We start from the raw sequence: 18,596 nt of genomic DNA on the forward strand, positions 1-18,596 counted from the left end.
CCATAGTTTACTGGCCAAGAGCTAAACAATAAGCTTTATAGCAGGCACAAAGCTCAATTAGTCAAGCCCTCCCACTGGTTCCCCCTGGCTGCTCCTTCTGGGCTGAGAATGGACTATGTGTCCCGGACCCTTTGGACTAACACAGTTCCTCCTAGCTGCCTGTGGGCTTCTGCACCAGACGGCTGCTCTCTACACCACTACACCCCCTCAGAACCGATTTGGGAACTGGTTCCTTGGTTTTGGTCTTGGTTTTGTGTGCACTGATGCCAGAATTTGTTTGCGTCTTTTGCGTTTGGGTGTACAAAATGGGAAATACTCCATCAACCCTGAAGGAGAGCCCTTTGGGTGGGGCCTATAGTAGATAAATGGGTGTAACATAGCCCTGAGCCTATGACTAAGAAAGACATGTATACTATTGTAATAGGGTGTGGACCCAAAATATAGGATCACAAGGGCGGTAGCCCCTAAATGGCTCACTCAATTTTTATAGGATCTCGCAGTTAGAAGTGTTTTGCAAAACAGCAAGCTGCACCGGCAGTTGTTCCACCTGCCCACCCTCCCCCCATGCCGCCATCATATTCACCACCTCCTGTTTCCCCTACCCACGGGGATCAAATAGAAGTTTCTGTGTTAACCCCCAGAGGACAGGAGCCTGATTTAGTATCACCATCTAAGACTCCACAAGCCACCCAATTTGGACTGGGAGCCACATCCACAGCAGGGCAAGTTCCCTTGTGCGGACATCCTATAAGAGGCCAGGGGACTCCCTTGGCCTTGAGGCGTCCGATTCTAATTTCCCCACAGGAGCCCCAGGGAACTTTGACAGTGGGGAACGAGTTGATTGACTCTCCAATAGATACCACTCCCCAAACCCTCCCTGTTTATCTTAAGAGGCTTGTAAATATTAAACAAAGGGGAAACAAAGTCATCCTAGGAAAAACTTGCCTGTATCTTTGAGATGCAAATGTCCTTTCTGGTCTTCTCAGGAACTCTCATCTCTGCCATCTTTCTAAAATGCACCTTTTTGAAAGAGGGTAAAGTAATTTAGAAACTGACTTATCAAGGATAAATAAAAAACCTAAGTGTCTTTTCTGTAAAAATTCAGCCATCTAGACAAGTGAGTTGGATTTGTTCCATCTGCCAGAAACCTAATTTGAATCCAACCTCTTTTTCTAAACTGATGGGCTTCACATGGCTGTACCTGACTCAGTGCTGAAATTCTGAAATGACAACCATGACGTCTCTGTATGTTTGTGTCCTTGTATGTGTCTTTGTCTTTGGATAACATTGCTGAGGTTGATTTGTGGATGAGCTCTATTTAATTGGCTTAAAGAAAAGTAAGCACTTACACACCAAACTATTCTAAATACAAGAGAAACTGAGCTACATGAGCTTCAGGTTCATGTGAACTGGGAAATAGTCAGTATTAATTAAGACCTGGTATTAACGTTCGTTTGTTGATCTAATTAATATAGACATGCTGTTAGAGTCATCAACATTAAGTATAATACTTTTATTGTGCCTACGTTTAATATAAGCTAAATAAAATCTTGTTATATCTGTTGCAAATTTGTCAGCAAGGAAATAACTTGATGTGAAGAAACTTTTAAGGAAAGAAAAGGCAAATGAGGTAAGAGCTTTAGGTGAACTTTTTAAAATACTTATCTTTTAGGAAGGTCTATCTAAAATTAATCTCTCCAGATATTTGACCACTTGAAAGTCAGAATTGTGCTAAAGTAAGTGACAGAAGGTTTATGGAAAGTGGACCCTGAAAAAAAGAGTTCTGTACGTGGTCAGGACTAAGTTTAAAATAAGTTTAATTGAGTAAATACGTTTTAAAAGTAAGCTGGTGCACAACTTGAATTTCGCTTTTCTCTCTGTTAAGAAGACAAGGTTTCTTAAGATTTTGGACTGCCTTTGATACCAGATTTTAAGTTTTTCTACCTTTTAAGAGATCTGTTCTGTACTTGCCTTTGAAATCTTTTATTGTTACTTTGGCTAAGTGAATAACTATTGTTTCACAGTGACATGGGATCCTATCTGTTTTAAACCCTTTTCTTATTTTTTTGACAAAACTTCCCAAATCAAATTATAATGAAGTTCCTTTGACCTCTAGCTAACTTTGGGGTGCTTCAAAGGGCCCCTGAAACACCCCAAAGAGAGATATTAACTAATTAGGTTGAATGACACAGGAAGTGTTGTCAAATAAGCAATAAATCTTCTTAGGTTCTATTGTATGCCAAATGACACAGGTATTCTACAGATTATATGGAGTTCCTAAAATCTGGTATGTCCTGGTAAAATGTTACCAGTCAGAATTCTCTTTATTGTCTGAAAGTGTTGCATGTCACCGCAGTAACCACGTTACTTTCTCAATTGCACTGTAATCAGATTGAAACGTGCCTTCTTAAGTCTTTCACCATTGTACACAGTCATGGTTTCACTCTGATGCCTTTGCAAAAATGCTTCCTCTTCAAGAAGATTTATAGAAAGGACCTTTGCATAAATACAAGTTTCTGATTTTCAAACCATAAAGGTGAACTGGGTAAGAACTTGAAGAATTCTAATGGGAAACCTGATGGCTTCATAAAGCTGTTAACAAAAACGATTAGTTGCACATGCCTGGGTAAAAGGGTTATACTTATGGTTATAATTTTGGTTATAATTATGGTTATAATTTTTATGGTTTCTATCTGAAAAATGACTGTTTTAACTCTGTGTTTTCCATGTGTAAGCAAAACGCTCCCCTTAAACTCATTATGATTTACAGTCATTTGTTAAATTATACCCTTGTAAGCAGAATTGAAACATTTATCTTTTTCTCTCTACCTGGGTGATCCTGCCAGTAGCATATGCTTGTCTCAAAGATTAAGCCATGCACGTCTAAGTACGCACCGCTGGTACACTGAAACAGCGGATGGCTCACTAAATCAGTTATGGTACCTCTGGTCGCTCGCTATTGCAATTGGATTACAAGTAGTTATACTGATCATTGTTCTTTGTTTCCAGATTGTTTGCTCTTTGTGTCTCCCTGCTGTACTGTGTCTTTGTTAACGTTACTAGCTGCATTACTTATATCCTGTCTACTTTATAAGACTGGCGTCTCTTACAGTACCCAGTATGGAACCAGGCCTCCAACAATACTTCAATGGCTAAACATCTTGAGAAAATAGACCACATTTATAACATGAAATAATTGTAATAGTGTGATTCTAGGTATAGGAGGAAGCAACAAGGGAAAATGTCTCCTGGATCATAATTAGATAGAGGATCCAGAAGATCTTTAATTAGCAATAGGGCCTAATCCAAAAACTAGCACCTGGAGTGGCATATCAAGAATTCTCCCCTGACCTGGGATGAGCCTCCCAGCGCCGTGGGACAAAATTTGATCCTGAAACGTCTTCCAAATATGGGTCAAAATCCTGACCAAGAGGAGAGGATCTGAGAAATGGAATATTTCCTGACACATCAGTCATTAGCGACTGCAGCCCCCCAACGTGAGCCGGTGAGCCCTGACGAAACTCAGGATATGAGAATATAGGATACAGGCCCCGGATAGCTGAGGCACATATCAAATGACTGACTTCAGTGAGCCCAGACTCTGGCATCTTCCCGTCCATAGAAAAGTGCTGAATTCCTTAACTTGAGATGCTGCCTCCCAGGCTTGAAGCCCTCAAAATTCCCATCAAAGAGGTCGTAACTCTCAACTTTTAGGCTGAGAATATTTTTTTAAGGCTACAGGTGTAAAGGACACACTTTCCAGAGAGGAACAAAAAAAACAAAAACCCAACGTTTGGAACACTGGCACCAATGGTGGACACTCCCGGAAAGATCCATCTGATGAAGCAATTAGAAGGGCCGTCACCCCCTTTTATCCACAAGACTGTGGAATGGACATTGACAGTAGGGAACTGTAACAGGGAAGAGCCAAATAGGACTCCACATGGGATCTGTTCCTTTTACTTTAACCTTTGCCTTCTGCTGCTTTTGTTCACTAAAAGGATACTGTCTGTACCTGTACATAATGGCCTGCCTCGGGGAACCCTGTCCCTCTGTCTGAATGTTAAACCAAAGTGCCTTTGTTCAGGGAAACATATGGACTCCTTCCACCTGTGGATGGCTACAATTAAGAAGAAATTAACACATCTCCTCCCCGAGGCTGGCCATTCCAGGGGCTATTCGCACAACTTATGGCCTTCTTACTTTACCTCCTCATCTCCTCCCCGTCTCTGTATTATAAAAGAAACTGGCACCCAAACCCCGATAAGATGGTTATTTTGAGACTTTACTCTGCCATCTTCTCGGTCTGCTGGCTTTCTGAATAAGGTCATATTCCTTGCCTCAACACCTCATCTCCGATTTATGGCCTGTCGTGCGGCAAGCAGAGCAACCTTGGACTTGGTAACATCTTTACTCAGGACACGGTGTCACAAAGTGGGACACTGTTTTCTGTTTGTTTTGTTTTTGTTTTGGGCCGCGCCTAGTGGCTCGTGGGATCGTAGTTCCTCGACCAGAGATCCAACCCGCGCTCCCTGCAGTGGAAGCTCGGAGTCCTAACCAATGGACTCCCAGGGAATTCCCATGGGACACTGTTACCTGGCAGTCACGGCCCTCACCTTTGTGAGGCAGAGGTAGTAGTGTAGCAGGACTGAGAACGGTGTGACGTTTAAAGATTAGGTGGTGAAAGCAGGATTTCACAGGAAGTTAATCCAGTGATACTTGCGGAGAAATGTTGTCAATTCAGCGTTAAGAAGACTGTGGACAAGGTGTGGAGTTTGCAAATAAACTTCATTTTCTAGAGTCAAATCTGCCAAGGCTTCGACTAAATTTGCAGTTGTGGCTATAACCTTAAGACACCTGAGACAGGCAAAAGCAACTGAATCAAGTTGTATGCTGTAACAGGCAATAGGCCTGTGTTTACTACCATGCTCACACAGTTCTGCGCGGCCTGATTATGCCTTTCATGCACAAATAAAGGAAAAGGTTTTGAATAACCTAAAGTTAATCTATTAAGTAGAGATCTCTTTTCGAACTTAAAAGGGCTAATATACTTTGCCTCCAGTGGAGATCTCACCTTAAAGTATCCGGATCGGGCTTCCCTGGTGGCGCAGTGGTTGACAGTTCACCTGCCGATGCAGGGGACACGGGTTCGTGCCCCGATCCGGGAAGATCCCCCATGCCGCAGAGCGGCTGGGCCCGTGAGCCATGGCCGCTGAGCCTGCGTGTCCGGAGCCTGTGCTCCGCAACGGGAGAGGCCACAACAGTGAGAGGCCCGCGTACCGCAAAAAAAAAAAAAAAAGTTTCTGGATCAACCTGAACCTGATCATTTGGGTAACCCTAAGGCAGGCAGCTCTTGCAGTGCTTGTTTTAGCCTTATAAAAACCTGCTTGTGTTTATCTTCCCAAGCAAAGGATTCAGGAACTAAATCTTTAATAAGTTCACAGAGTGGAAGAGGTAACAGAAAAATTTGGAACCTAGAGCTTGCAATAACCAGCTAAACCTAGAAATCCACAATGCTAGCACTTAGTTGTGAGTCTAGGAAGTTCCTGTATCAGCCTAATTCTCTCTGGAGATAGCTGAATTCCTTCAGTGCTTAGATTACGTCCTAGGTAATGAACAGCGTCTACGGATAATTGTAATTTTTCCTTTGTTCTTTCTCAGCTAACTGTTGCAGCAAATAAATGGAATCTTTTATGAATGCCTTATGGAACCTTTACAGTAGCTGAGTACAGCAGGAGGTTATCTCCATATGGTAAAAAGGCTGATTTCTCAGGGAACTAGAGGGTACTTAAATCTTGGTGAAGTACTTGGGAGGAAAAAAGAAGGAGTCCCAGTGAACCCTTGAGGCATAAAAGTGCAGGTATATTGTTGATTGTTCCAAGTAAAGCCATGTAGATATTGGCTGTTGGGTCTCCGGGATGCTGAAGAAAGGTGAACAAAGGTCTCCAACTGTAAACCATTTCAAGTCAGTTCAAGCTTGTGACACAAGGGTGGCTAGGTTTGGAACAACAGGAAAACAGGGGAAAACTATTTTTATTAACAGCTCCCAAGTCCTGGACAAATCGCCATCCTGCCAGGTTTCCAACCAGGCAAGATTGGCATGCTGCAGGGACGAGTACACGAATGATTACCTCCTGGGCAATTAGGTCTTCTACAATAGCTATGGGACCTTGTATGACCGCAGGCTTTAATAGCTGTTGAGGAAACCTAGGGAGAGGTTTAGCTACATCTATCTGAATCTTTATAGGTTTGCATTTTTTTATTCTTCTCATGTTAACACTGTCAGAAGTAGCCCCCAAATTTGCAGGCATCCTGTCAGAAGTAGCCCCCAAATTTGCAGGCATCTCCATCCAATTAGGGAACTTTTGTTGAACTTCCGCTTTTAGGTCCAGGACAGATTGTAAGGAACATAACTGATCAGGTTCACGTTGATCAGGAAATTTTAAGGTGAGATCTCCACTGGAGGCAAAATGTACTGGCCCTTTGAAGTTAGAAAAGAGATCTCTACTGAATAGATTAACTGGGGCTATACTGCATAGCAGAAAGGAATCTTGGTTGAGATAAAAATTCTCTCTGAACTGTATTAGGTACTCCCACTATGGAAACATCCTCTTTACTCAGAGGCACCTGTTGTTCTTTGAGGGTGGGATTTAGAGTAGAAAGCACAGCTCTGGTTAGGGCTAGGGGTAGGGTGTTAAAGGGTTAGGTAATTATGTTTACAGTTAGGGTTAGAGTTTAATGTAGATTTCAAAGTAAAATATGAGAGTGGGGTTTCAAGTAGAAAGCATAGCTCCAGTATCAACTAAAATTTGGCCATTTTTCATTATATTTTCCTCTGGGCTGTTTAAGGTCATTGCTGCTAATAGTTTACCAGAGAACCTCTGGAGTTCTGCCAACTAGGGGAGAGGGTCATGGGGGGCCCTCCCTTTGAGACAGATATCAGAGCATTTGTGAAGAGTTTGCATAGGACCTTTGAGGACACCTCTTTTTCCAGTGTCCTCACTGATTACAAATGAAACATCAACTTTGGGTCATCAAATTGATCATGGACCCCTAGGAGGTTGTAATGGGGGAGGCCCAGGTGTCATTTTGTGTTCCTTGCCTTAGAGCTGTTGTAACTGTAAGGCTATGAGCTTGGTGGATTTCTGTTTGTGGTCTTGCTCCAAGGTCCTTTCAAAATGCTCAGCTATAGTCACGAGTTCAGTCAGGCCTATAGCCTCCCACCCTCTTTTCTGCCCTTTTATCAATCCACTCATCTCAGAAGATAATCCACTTACAAAGAGGGCAGTTAAAGCAGGCTGAGTGGCCTTTTTATTCCTTGGAACACCAACTGCTGTAAAAAGAGAGCCTCCAAACTGGCTCTAAAGTCTTCCACAGATTCACCCCTCTTTTGTTTGTATGAGTGAATAATAGAGCAATCATTAGGCCAATTAATAATAGACCAAGTGTGAGCAGGGAAGATTTTAGGAATAGCTTATAAAAGGTTAGTTGTTATTCTGCAAGCCTTTTTAGGTTGAGGATCTTGAATACCATCCTAGGGATTATGTCATTTTGCTTCCCACATCCATTCTGGGGCTTCCCCCAGTCCTACCAACATGTGTACAAGTGGATAAAGATCTAGCAGTTTGGGGACATACGCCCTGACAGTGACTCTAAGTTCTTTAAAAAATGTTGGGGGTTCCTCCAAGGTTTAGAGAATTCTTTGACTACAGCTCTCAGTTCAGTCTTTGACCAAGGGGTAAAGGACACCTGAGGGGGCTCACCTGCAACCTCAGGTAGTTTTACTTTAAATGGCAATTGTTAAATATTCTTTTTGGAATAGAGAAGTATTTCAGACAGGAAATGAGTAACACAAGAGTCCTCGGGTGACAACGGAAAGGGGGGGACAGTAGGAGGTGCGTCTGCAGTCACATCCGTCCTGCGGTCTTTTGTCTCAGGTACCTTTTGCCTCTTTAATTTTTCATTAGCTTTTTGTTCTAAGTCTCTAAACGAAGCTATTTTGGAATCTTGAAACCGTCTGTAAACTTTTACATACCAAGTAAAGCAGGCATCTCATTCTCCCTGTGCAATCTGTGAACCCGTGCTCTCTAGTGGTTTCCTTAAATGTACAATCTTGTCTAACTGGAACATGCCCCACAATGACCACTGTAATTCTAGATCAATATTAGTATAATTTTTCCATCTTTCTAAATATCTACAACCTCCAGGACCATAGTTCTTAAATATAAAATAAGCAGGTGTGCCAGAAGCTGGCATTCTCAACTCTTGGGCGATAAAGGATCTCATTTCCTTAGCTAGCCTTTGTCAACCCAAAAGAACACACAAAAAACCTGCGCCTTAATATATCAGCAGTAACAAAGAGATGTTACTATGTCCTGGACAAAAGAAGGCCTGGTATGCACCACCACCGATTCCCAGGGATCCTTGGACTGAGGAAAAAGATCCAAACGGCAAATCCCAAGGAAGGGGGACTGCAAACTGATTCCAAACAAAATGGAGAACTATAGCCACCACCAACAGCTCCAAGCATGGAAACTGGGGGCTGATTCCAAACAGATGGGCAAGTGCAGACTACACTGTCAGCAGTGCCCAGTGTGGAATCCAGGGAACAAAATTAGGGGCTATGGTTTACCACTCAAAAAATATACTGGCAATAACCAAGAGATGTTACTGTGTCCTGGGAATTTCCATCTGAAAGGCTAGGGGTTTGGCCTCAAGGAGAATCCTCTACCAGCCAAACTGACCTGCCCTGTAAAGGAAAGCCAGTTAGATTGGGAGCACAAACGCAAAGAGAATGGAGCTCAAACCAAGAGGAGCTTACCAACAACCTTCAGGAATGGCAAGAAAGACAGTGAACTCAAAGGAGTTGTGGGCACCACACCTGTTCCTCCTTGTCCCAAATGTTATCAGAAATTTGCTTCAGATCCCATCACTGCCACCAATATATTTACCTTTTTCTTTTTAAAAAGATAAGCATTTAATCATAAAATCATCTTGTTAGCAGTAGCAATCATAAGAGTGGATTTTAGAAAAGTGCACATACATATTTTTATACAGAACATTTCTGGAGGGATACATATTAAACTGTTAGTGGCCACCTCTGCATGCCCCCAATGTATTAAAAAACAAAATTTAACGGAGTAAATTGGAAGATTTACTTTGAATTTTGAATAAATTGGCCTTATTAAACGATTCATGAATCAGGCAGCATCTCATCTGATAGAAAGGGAGATACTCCAACGGGTTACACAACATGGAAGGCTTTCTTTTTTTTTGGCCATGCCACATGGCATGTGGAAATCTTAGTTCCCTGACCAGGGATCGAACCCATGCCCCGTGCATTGGAAGCGCGGAGTCTTGGCTGCTGGACCACCAGGGAAGTCCCAGAAGACTTGTATAGTAAGGAGGGTGGGACAAGGAAAGAAAGTCATCATCAAGGGAAAAAATGAAAGTTCACTGGAGGAAAGTAAAACTTCAGGTGACAACGGCGTCTCATTGGCTAAACTGCGGAATTTTCTATTAGCTATTTCTATTTTCTATTTCTTGTTGCTGGCCAGGAAGGAAGTCTTCCCTCCTCCAGCTGGGGTAGTAAAGTGGTTGCACTTCCTCTTTGGGGTCAGTAAATGACCTCTTCCTGTTGGGGTAATTGATGATGAGTGGCACGGCATGAGAGCTCCCTCTACGGGCCTTCCAGACTCCAATTCTAGTGCAGATTTCCTTTTGTTAACATTCACAGCATGTTTTATTGGCAGGAGGAGTCACAATGAGGGAGAAAAGGCCACAAGACTCACCATAAAGAAGGCTCAGAAATGCTTGGGTGGGTCCAAGGCAGGCACAAGGTGGCTGTGGGGTCAGCTGGTGGCTACAACGATCACATGGTTCCCTCTGATGGGTTTGCAGCTCGATGTGGAAGAGTGAATAAAAGGGTCAGTTCATGCTATCAGAGAAACATGAAACTGAGATAAGCTTCCCACTGCTAGAAGCATCTTGAGCCTTCAGAAAAGAACAGAGAACATGTCTAAAGGGTTTGGGAACATCAGAGCCACATCTCCTCAGAGTGGGACTCCCCAGGCTCTCCAGGTCTCAGTCCCCAACTCTCCCTCAGTGACAAAGCCTCCCTACCTCTGCCCTTGTCAGCTCAGTGATCCCTAGAGGTCCTGCCTATCCGTGAGGACTTAGGTTTCCATGAGACAGGTTGGTTGAGACCTAGTGATACAGTTGACCAGCCTGATATGCAACAGTTCCCACCACCCTGGGGCAGTTGGGCTCAGGGACACATGGCTCTGGACCCCATGTGGAGGGTGTCCTTGCACGTCCGCTGTGCCACAGAAGAGCCAGGAACGCCTGTAGCTGTCCAACTGATTCTCAGGGGGTTTTCCTGGGAGAGCCCTTGGTCATCTGACCTCCTATCCAGGAAGCCCCATGACTTTCTGATTGCTGCCTGTCATGCCAACAACACACCTGTGAAGGTTCTGCTCTGCATGGCCATCTGTCCGCCAGGCGCCCCCTTCTAGGGACCCAGATGCTAGGACCACACAAATGCTGAAGGAGTGTCCACCTGCCTAAGGTACAGACACCCCTGTATCCATCTGCATGATTTCTACTGGGAATCAACAACATTTGTGGGGATTCTCTGGCCCTAAAGAACAGACCAACCTGATAGGAGCAATGCAATGATTCACAATTACCAGGGTCAATGCACATATACAAGGGCCCATAGCCCCAGATGCCCCACTCACAATTCACATGAGGGTCCCATACGTACCCACCGATGCCCAAATATTCTTGCTTCATACATACACAATCCAAACACGCACATCAGTGGTACGCTGCTAAGTGCTTGATAAAAAGCTCTCCGAGAAAGGCGGGAAAGACTTCACTTATGGTATCTACATGGTATAAATATTCCCAGCAGGACCAATTTCAAGCTACCCACCTGACATCACTAAACACACAGCTGGGAAGAGATATGCACCATTGACTCTCCCAAGACAGTATGAACCAGTTCCAGCACATCCCATAACTTTTCCTGTGAATATGTGCACAGAATCCACTTACACCCCAAGGAGAACTCTCAACTCCCACCACAGATATATAACCAAAAGGACACCACATACACATTTGTGTTTGTACATATATATATATATATATATATATATATATATATATATCTCCTGAACACACACCCTCACCCTGAATAAATACACAAACAGACCACCTCTTACTACCTAAATTTTTACAGATGAAACCTTACTCACCCTGAATATTCACATTCCACTCTCACAACTATATATACACACACAACATGGGCCTGAAAACAAACATGTGCAACCAATATGCCATCCAGATGTACACACTGAGTACCTAAGCACACAGGGTCACCAAGTACACAACTGTCTCATGTGCAACCCAAAAAAAGACCCATATGCAATCCCACGGCCCTAAAATACATAGACTGCAGGACTCCTGCACACACACAGAACCCACACAGCCTACTGGTTTCCAAACACACAAACTAAACTCTCACGTCCCACAGAATACATACCCCAGAAGCCCCAGGAACTCAAACACACACACAGACACAAATAATCTATACTTATCAAAGACAGCTGACCCTTGAACAGCTTGGGGGTTAGGGCGCCAACCCTCCATGCAGTGGCTCTGCATCCATGGATCCTGTAGTAGTCCTGTAGTAGTTACTGAAAAAGAAATCCACTATAAGTGGACCCGTGTGGTTCAAACCCATGTTGTTCAAGGGTCAACTGTACATATAAGTCCACCTCACTAATACTGAGAACACACATACAAGCAACACCACTAAATTCTTCAGGCATTACATTTTGAAATAGACACATAGAGGACTCGAAGCCTCCTGCTACACTCACAAATCACAAATACACACATCCACAAACTACTCATGAGTATACACCCCAAATGCTCAGACACACTCAAAACAGAAAAACACCGACAACCTCTGCAGTCTTACTAAGATACATACACAATTCTCACACACCTATGGACACACACATGCAAATATTCCTAACCCCTGAACATATGGATCTCCTCCCAAACACTATACATTATGCTACCTCTCCAGAATACAAGCTCCCCACCACTACTCCAACATACAAACTGTATATGTGTGTGTGTGTGTGTATATACATTTCTACCCTCACCCTGAATATATAGACAGACCACCTCTTACTCCTACCAAACACATGTATAGACACCCTAGCGTTCTCCAAAGAAATACACTTTGAATACTCCTAACAACTCCATACCTTATGAACAAACTCTGATAATGCATGCACCTGATGATGGACACGCACACGGATTAGAATACACAAGTAAGATACATGGAAATATCTCCAGCAAACCATTTATGAAACAACTTCCATATATCAAATTATCCCTAGCTATCAGGAGCCAGCTCACACATATGCAAGTACTAACAAATACCCGTATCACATATTTCTAATACATACAAATGCAATTGTCCATCTTCCCTGTAGAAACATAGAACCCCACCTCTCTATCAGATACACATATACTCACTTCCCAAAATACATAAGCCTAAGAGGCTCCTACTGAAAATTACAAATGCACAGCCTCAGCAAATATTCCTCCAAGTGGCCATGCCCCTTGAATACACACACAAACTCATTTAACACACAACTCTCCACAAGTCCCAAATAGAACGACGATTACCCAGTACACTACAAATAGACAATAATGTCACCCTATACGCCCTTTGTTCCAAATACACATACAGTACCACACTACTGGCGTATACATAACCCCATATTCCCAACCTCTCACACAGAATGAACTCTGCCATCTTGCAGAATACAGGATCATACAAACACAACATACCTACACATTCAACATCCACCAGCCCCATAAAATAGTCACAGACTTGCCCTCTACACATCCAAATATACATACACAGCTCCTGAAAATGCACACCCACAAACACCCCATAACCATACAACATGCCCTGAATACACAAATGATCAGCCTACATTCCCCAAATATACAAAATTAACAGACTGGACACCCAAAGTAATATACACCACTACTTTTCCTGACATTGCCCTTACGCATATGCAGATAATCCTTCCAAATCCACCATTACACACACACAAATCCCCAAATTCAGGGGTGAAAAAAACACATGTAAACATATTCCCCAAACACCAAATTACAAACACCTAACCACCAACTCCTTGAGTATGCCTGCGTCATATCTCAACACCCTCCAAATACAACACTCTTACACACTCTCACAAAAACACAGGCATGACCTCCCTTCAAACACAAATATCCACGGACAAAACCAACCCACACATTTGACTACCTATCAGATTCCCACCAACCAATTAAGTATGTACAGACCCCATCTATGCTTGCAAATCAATCATGATTTGACACCAGACTACAAATACATGTTTATTACCACATTCAGCAAAGTTGCTCGCATCACCGACAAAAGAATGCAGTTTGAACCTAAGTGTTGACTGATGTTTTTATGATAAGAAGGAAGACACTAGTGAAACGATGAGTGTGTTCCTTCCATCTTCACTCATTTTCCAATCACCTGAGCTACACCTTCGGAACCAGATGAGGGTTTTCAACTCGCAAGAACTTCCCTCTAGCTTTTGGACTCTTCACAACGCGCAGACTAGAACGGCACCTGTTTAATAGCTCGCACACACTATTTAGCCCCACTGTAGGCCCCGCAATCACTGAACCCTTCATGCAGCCGGCTCCCCAGTGGTGCCGATAATCCTGGGGTAAACATCTCAAGGGAATCGAGCTCTATGGGGGCGTGAATCCACATTGTGGGGAGTCTCCTTACATGGACAAGGGCACAAATAACCCACAGGGTGAACAACAGTGCAGAGCGGTGACACCTGAGGGGTGAAAAGTCCCCGTACCCCTTACCTCAGGATTCCTAGAATTGACTCTACAGGCCGCCATGACAGGCCCCTCCCCCGCCGGACAGCCATTGGGGCCCCACCCTCCGCGCTCGCGCATGCGCTCCTGTCTTCCGGAGCAAACTGCCCCAGCAGACGCCGGGAGCTGTTGGAGGACGGCGGTCCGCCGTGCCCGAGAGCCCCGCCCCAGTGGGCGTGCGCGGGCGTGCAGGCACGGGGTGCGCGGGCCTAGGAGGTCTCTGCAGGAGAGGACAGAAATGGAGGGTCGGGCAAGCTGCGGAACTTCTCTGGCGACGCTCCTCGCTGGGAACCTTCGTGACGGTCTCTTCTTAAAACCAGCTCTTGGGAAATGTGCACTCGTGAGTTTTATATTGCACTCGTGAAACCCATGCACTTAGCTACAAAGAGTTCTGGAGAGCTCCGCTGTAAGCACAGTAGCCTCAAATTGGGGCAAGTACTTTCATGCCCTTTGGACTGCCGTTCCTTGGTTCTTGTTAATGCCTTTCAAAAAACAGTAGGTCCTTTCTCCTAGCACACCTGAAGTTTCCGTTAAAGAACAATGCTAGCAAAGAATTTCAGACCTGGGAAACACTCTTAAGATACTGTCTCCTGACTCCGTTCCTAGAGTTTTTCCAACGCATTTACTCTACTAGAATATTTTTTCTCCGTGTTCACAGGTGTTTCCTTTGTACGGTTTTGGGGTTTTTTTTAAAATAATTTTGAGAAAGAGTTGACAATCTGGGCCAATTTCAACAGGTAGTATGGGAACAATTTTATTTTCCCTCCCTCCTTTTTTATAATATCTTGCAGAATTTCAGTTGACAATAAAACAACAACAACAAAAATAGTAGCGGGATCAACTTACTGACCTGACTTTGTAATACTTCCCAAAGAAACTTCAATCATCAGATCCGCTTTCTGGTCAAATGCAAGATTAGAGCATTTCTCACTCAACAGGATGCCTCTGAAGACCCCTCACATGTAACAGCACTAAGCGCCTCCAAGTGCAGACTTGAAAACTCCACAAGACACAAACATGGTATCTCTTCGTTTCTTTAATGTTTCGTGATTGAGTGGAAGATCAACTGTCTTCTGAGGCTTGTGATGCATGTCCAGAGATGTTTTTTCTCAGTAGTCAATGCCCGCCCCCACCTTCTGTGCAGGAATAGTCAGAGATCATGATCCAAAGGACTTTTAGATACTCCCTTCTGTGACTGGTCTTCCCAAGTTACATTTGGGCTAATTTGATTATCTCTGTGGGGTGTAGGATTTTGAAGTATTACAAAAGTGATTGCAGTATTGGGACTGGCTAATTTTTGCACAGTGCAATTTTTGTATCAGTGGCCTTGAGAAGAGTCCTTCAAATACTGTATCAGAATTATGAGTGAGAATCTTGTAAATAATTGGTTGAATGACTGAACAAAGGGAGGAAGCAACAAGGAAGCCTGCCTTTCTCGAGTGCCTGGGTACAATATTTTGCCTCACCATTCCTCTAGTATGAAGTTATTGGTTGCAAATCATATAAGTTTTCCTTCATTATAAAAGCTCCAGGTGGCGCAGTGGTTGAGAGTCCGCCTGCCGATGCAGGGGACACGGGTTCGTGCCCCGGTCTGGGAAGATCCCCCATGCCGCGGAGCAGCTGGGACCGTGAGCCATGGCCGCTGAGCCTGCGCGCCCGGAGCCTGTGCTCCGCAACGGGAGAGGCCACAACAGTGAGAGGCCCGCGTACCGCAAAAAAAAAAAAAAAAAAAAAAAAAAACCTAGGTTGATGGATAAAGACGTGAAAGGAAGGGACTGTCATGCTCAACCTCGGTGCCGTGAATCAAAACAACAGTTTATAAACTGCCTAAAGAGGCACACGCCAATTGTGTTGCCACTGTGGGAGGTGGAAGGAACTTCCGGTTCTTGCCTACCTGCCAGAGCCCTCGTGGAATGTCCCCCCAGCGCACGCCACCCCGACCCACGTGCCCTCTGCCCCTCCCCCACCGCAGAACGGTTCAGCCCGCATTTTCCTCTTTACTTTCAAACGTGTCCCTCGTTGACTTGGATCCCGAGCGTTTGCTGAAGCAGGTCGCTCTCTGGCTCCTGGTCTTGACTTTTCTCATTGAGGCTACCAGGCAGCAGTAGTCCGTGCCCAAGCCTGCAGGATGGCTTCAATAGGAGGTAAGCCTATAGGCTGGGGGTGTGTTCTCAGAGACCCTGCCATCCTCACATCCTTCAGGTTCACACGTTACACTTAACTGTGGGCACCTAGTTGGACTGAAGTAGAGGGAGAAGAGAGCACTGGACGCACAAGGACATTTCACCTGGGGAGACTGGGGAGCCTGAAGAAACCTGAGACTGCCCTGGGGAGGAGGGGTCGTTGGAGGTGGATCCAGAGGAATTGCCCTGGCTATGGAGAAAGGATGGCAGCAGACAGTCTGATTCTTTCTAGAAGGGAGACAAGCCACTTTGAAACGTGTGTGTAAGGATGTGTGTGATGTCCTGGTGGTGACACAGGGAGGGTCATGAGGAAAGCCTAGAGCTGTATTGTGTTCCTGAGGCACCTGAAGCTTGCCTCACCGTATCTTTCAAAGGGGTTTGAACAGGAGCATACTGTATCTCAGGGGGCCGTGGGGAGAGATGGTCTTGGTGAGAAAACTATTCAATGGGGCTGTGTGTGGCCACACCTGCAGTGAAGTGTCCTCTCCGAGAGCTAGGCAGGGGGTTACTCTAACTGCCGCAGCCCACACCTCGTCCACTCCTCCCAGCCCAGAGCTCACTTGTCAGTTCAGGTAACTGTTGCCTTGGATTCAACAGGGGATGGGCAACCATTACGAGTAACTTCAGCCAAGAGAGGGCTCAGGTTCCTGAGTTGCTCTGAATTGTTCTTCCTTTTGTGGAATGGCAGTACTTCAGACCTACTTCATCTTGTCCAGTATCTCATGGTGGACCCTCAGGCTGCCTTGAGAGGAAGAGTTTGTTCCTATTTCAGGTCACTCCTTCATGGACAGGGAACAGATGTGGAGTGGGGTTGTTTCGGGTGGAATGTCTATGAAGCCTGCTTCCTCTTTTAAAGGGGGAAGGAGTGTAGCCCAGGATCAGGAAGATGATCTTCTGTGTTACTATTAAACGTCCTATGACATCTGTTCTGGTGAGTTAGGTGCACCGTGGTGTGTACCTTGTTCTCCTGAACGGGGATGTGTTTCAGACAACTTGATCGCCATGGCATCTGGCTTATGCCTGCATCTCAGATTGTCTCTCCGTTATTGGGAGCTGGAAGGGGAAGGACCACAGGCAGTCTATACTCCCACGACCAATGTAACATGACAATTCCCTGGCCCTTGTTTAATCCTCTGCAGCCATCACTGGCTGTGAAATGACAGAATCTAAGGGACACGCGCCTACTTCTCAGACCACCCCAAGCCCCTAGGAACAGAACTCCTGACTGATGACAGTGACTCTGGGCACTGGGGAAGGGGTGGCAGGACCTGGCCCATGTTACGTATCTGCTGTGGGTTGTTCGGAGATGCAGGTGCTTTCTGGGCCAGTGTCATGGGTTTGTATCAGGATTCCATTAGAGATATTTTCCAGCATTTTGTTTTGTTTTGTGAGGCTAGGAAAGAAAGAGGGGATTTATACTGAGCATCAGGAAAAGGAGGACTGAGGAGGAGGTGGGGCCCTAATATTTTACACAGTGCCTGTCCACAAAGGGCCTTTGGGGGCCTAGAACTTACCTTGCAGAAGGCCCCACCTGCTAGTACGCCGGCTGAGGGGCATTTCTCACAGAGCAGATGTCCACACAGCTCCAGGTCTTGGGAGACAGCCTGTGAGGGTGCCAGGGTGTGCCTTAGGGAGGCTCTCCAAGTGAGTGCTTGCTGAGGCAATTTCTTCTCGGCAGGCAGGGGTCAGGGAGCTTGGTGGATGGGCGTGGGGTCACCAGTGGAATAATTCTCAACTGGAGGTCAGGGCATGAAAATCACTTGAAGACATTTGCACGCTGCAGTTTCCCTTGTCCAAGAGTCTCTCATCTGTGGAGATTTACACTCTGATGCCACAGAAAGCCTCAGTCCCACTTGCCCATTCTCCTCCTCCATTCACTCCTTTCCTTTGCCTCAACAGCATCTGCAGTGCTGGGAACGGATGTCACCATGAACCCCGGTGCCTCCTTGTCTACTTTCATGGCAGTGTCCTTTCCTCCACCCATTCCTGGCACCCAGCACTGGCCACCCTGGGAGCAGCACCTGCCACCTCTCATCACCCCCGCATTCCCTCCTGGCAGCAGCCTGCGGCTGCCAGCTTTCCCCAGGATGCCTTTGGTGGCTAATGGTGGCTGTGGCCCCAGTGCCCCTGGGGCTTGCAACTTCACTGTACAAGTCAGGTCACAAGGGAGGCCAGTGCAGGCCCCCCAGACTCAGACCTTTATCGTTCCTCAGGGCCCCCTCAACTGGAGCGCTCCAGGGGCCCTCAGCGGGAGTGCTGCATGTCCTGCACCCATATTCTTAGCAACCCCTGCGATGGAGACCATTGTGACTGCTCCAGCTGTTGGAGTTACTCAGGCTGGCAAGCGAGGCTGGACCCCAGGCTTTCCTCCTCAAGCTCCACCACCAGCTGCCCAGATGGCCCCTAACATTCGCCCAGTGAACTCTGGGCCATGGCCACATGGCACTTCCAGGGAGG

General features: G+C 45.5%; 1 long non-coding RNA gene across 8 annotated transcripts in view; it reads right to left on the reverse strand.

Moving 5' to 3' along the window:
* Positions 1-865: 865 nt before the first annotated feature.
* Positions 866-18,596, reverse strand: part of LOC308619859 — a 154,590-nt gene continuing 136,859 nt past the window's right edge. For all 8 annotated transcript variants that reach the window (XR_014016248.1, XR_014016249.1, XR_014016250.1 and 5 more), the window contains 2 exons: positions 9,792-9,937; positions 866-1,020 (listed from right to left, as the gene is read on the reverse strand). This is a non-coding gene — a long non-coding RNA (uncharacterized lncRNA). The remainder of the gene's footprint in view (positions 1,021-9,791; positions 9,938-18,596) is intronic.

Source organism: Mesoplodon bidens, assembly GCF_964165515.1.
Source record: "Mesoplodon bidens genome assembly, chromosome: 7".
Lineage (NCBI taxonomy): Eukaryota > Metazoa > Chordata > Mammalia > Artiodactyla > Ziphiidae > Mesoplodon > Mesoplodon bidens.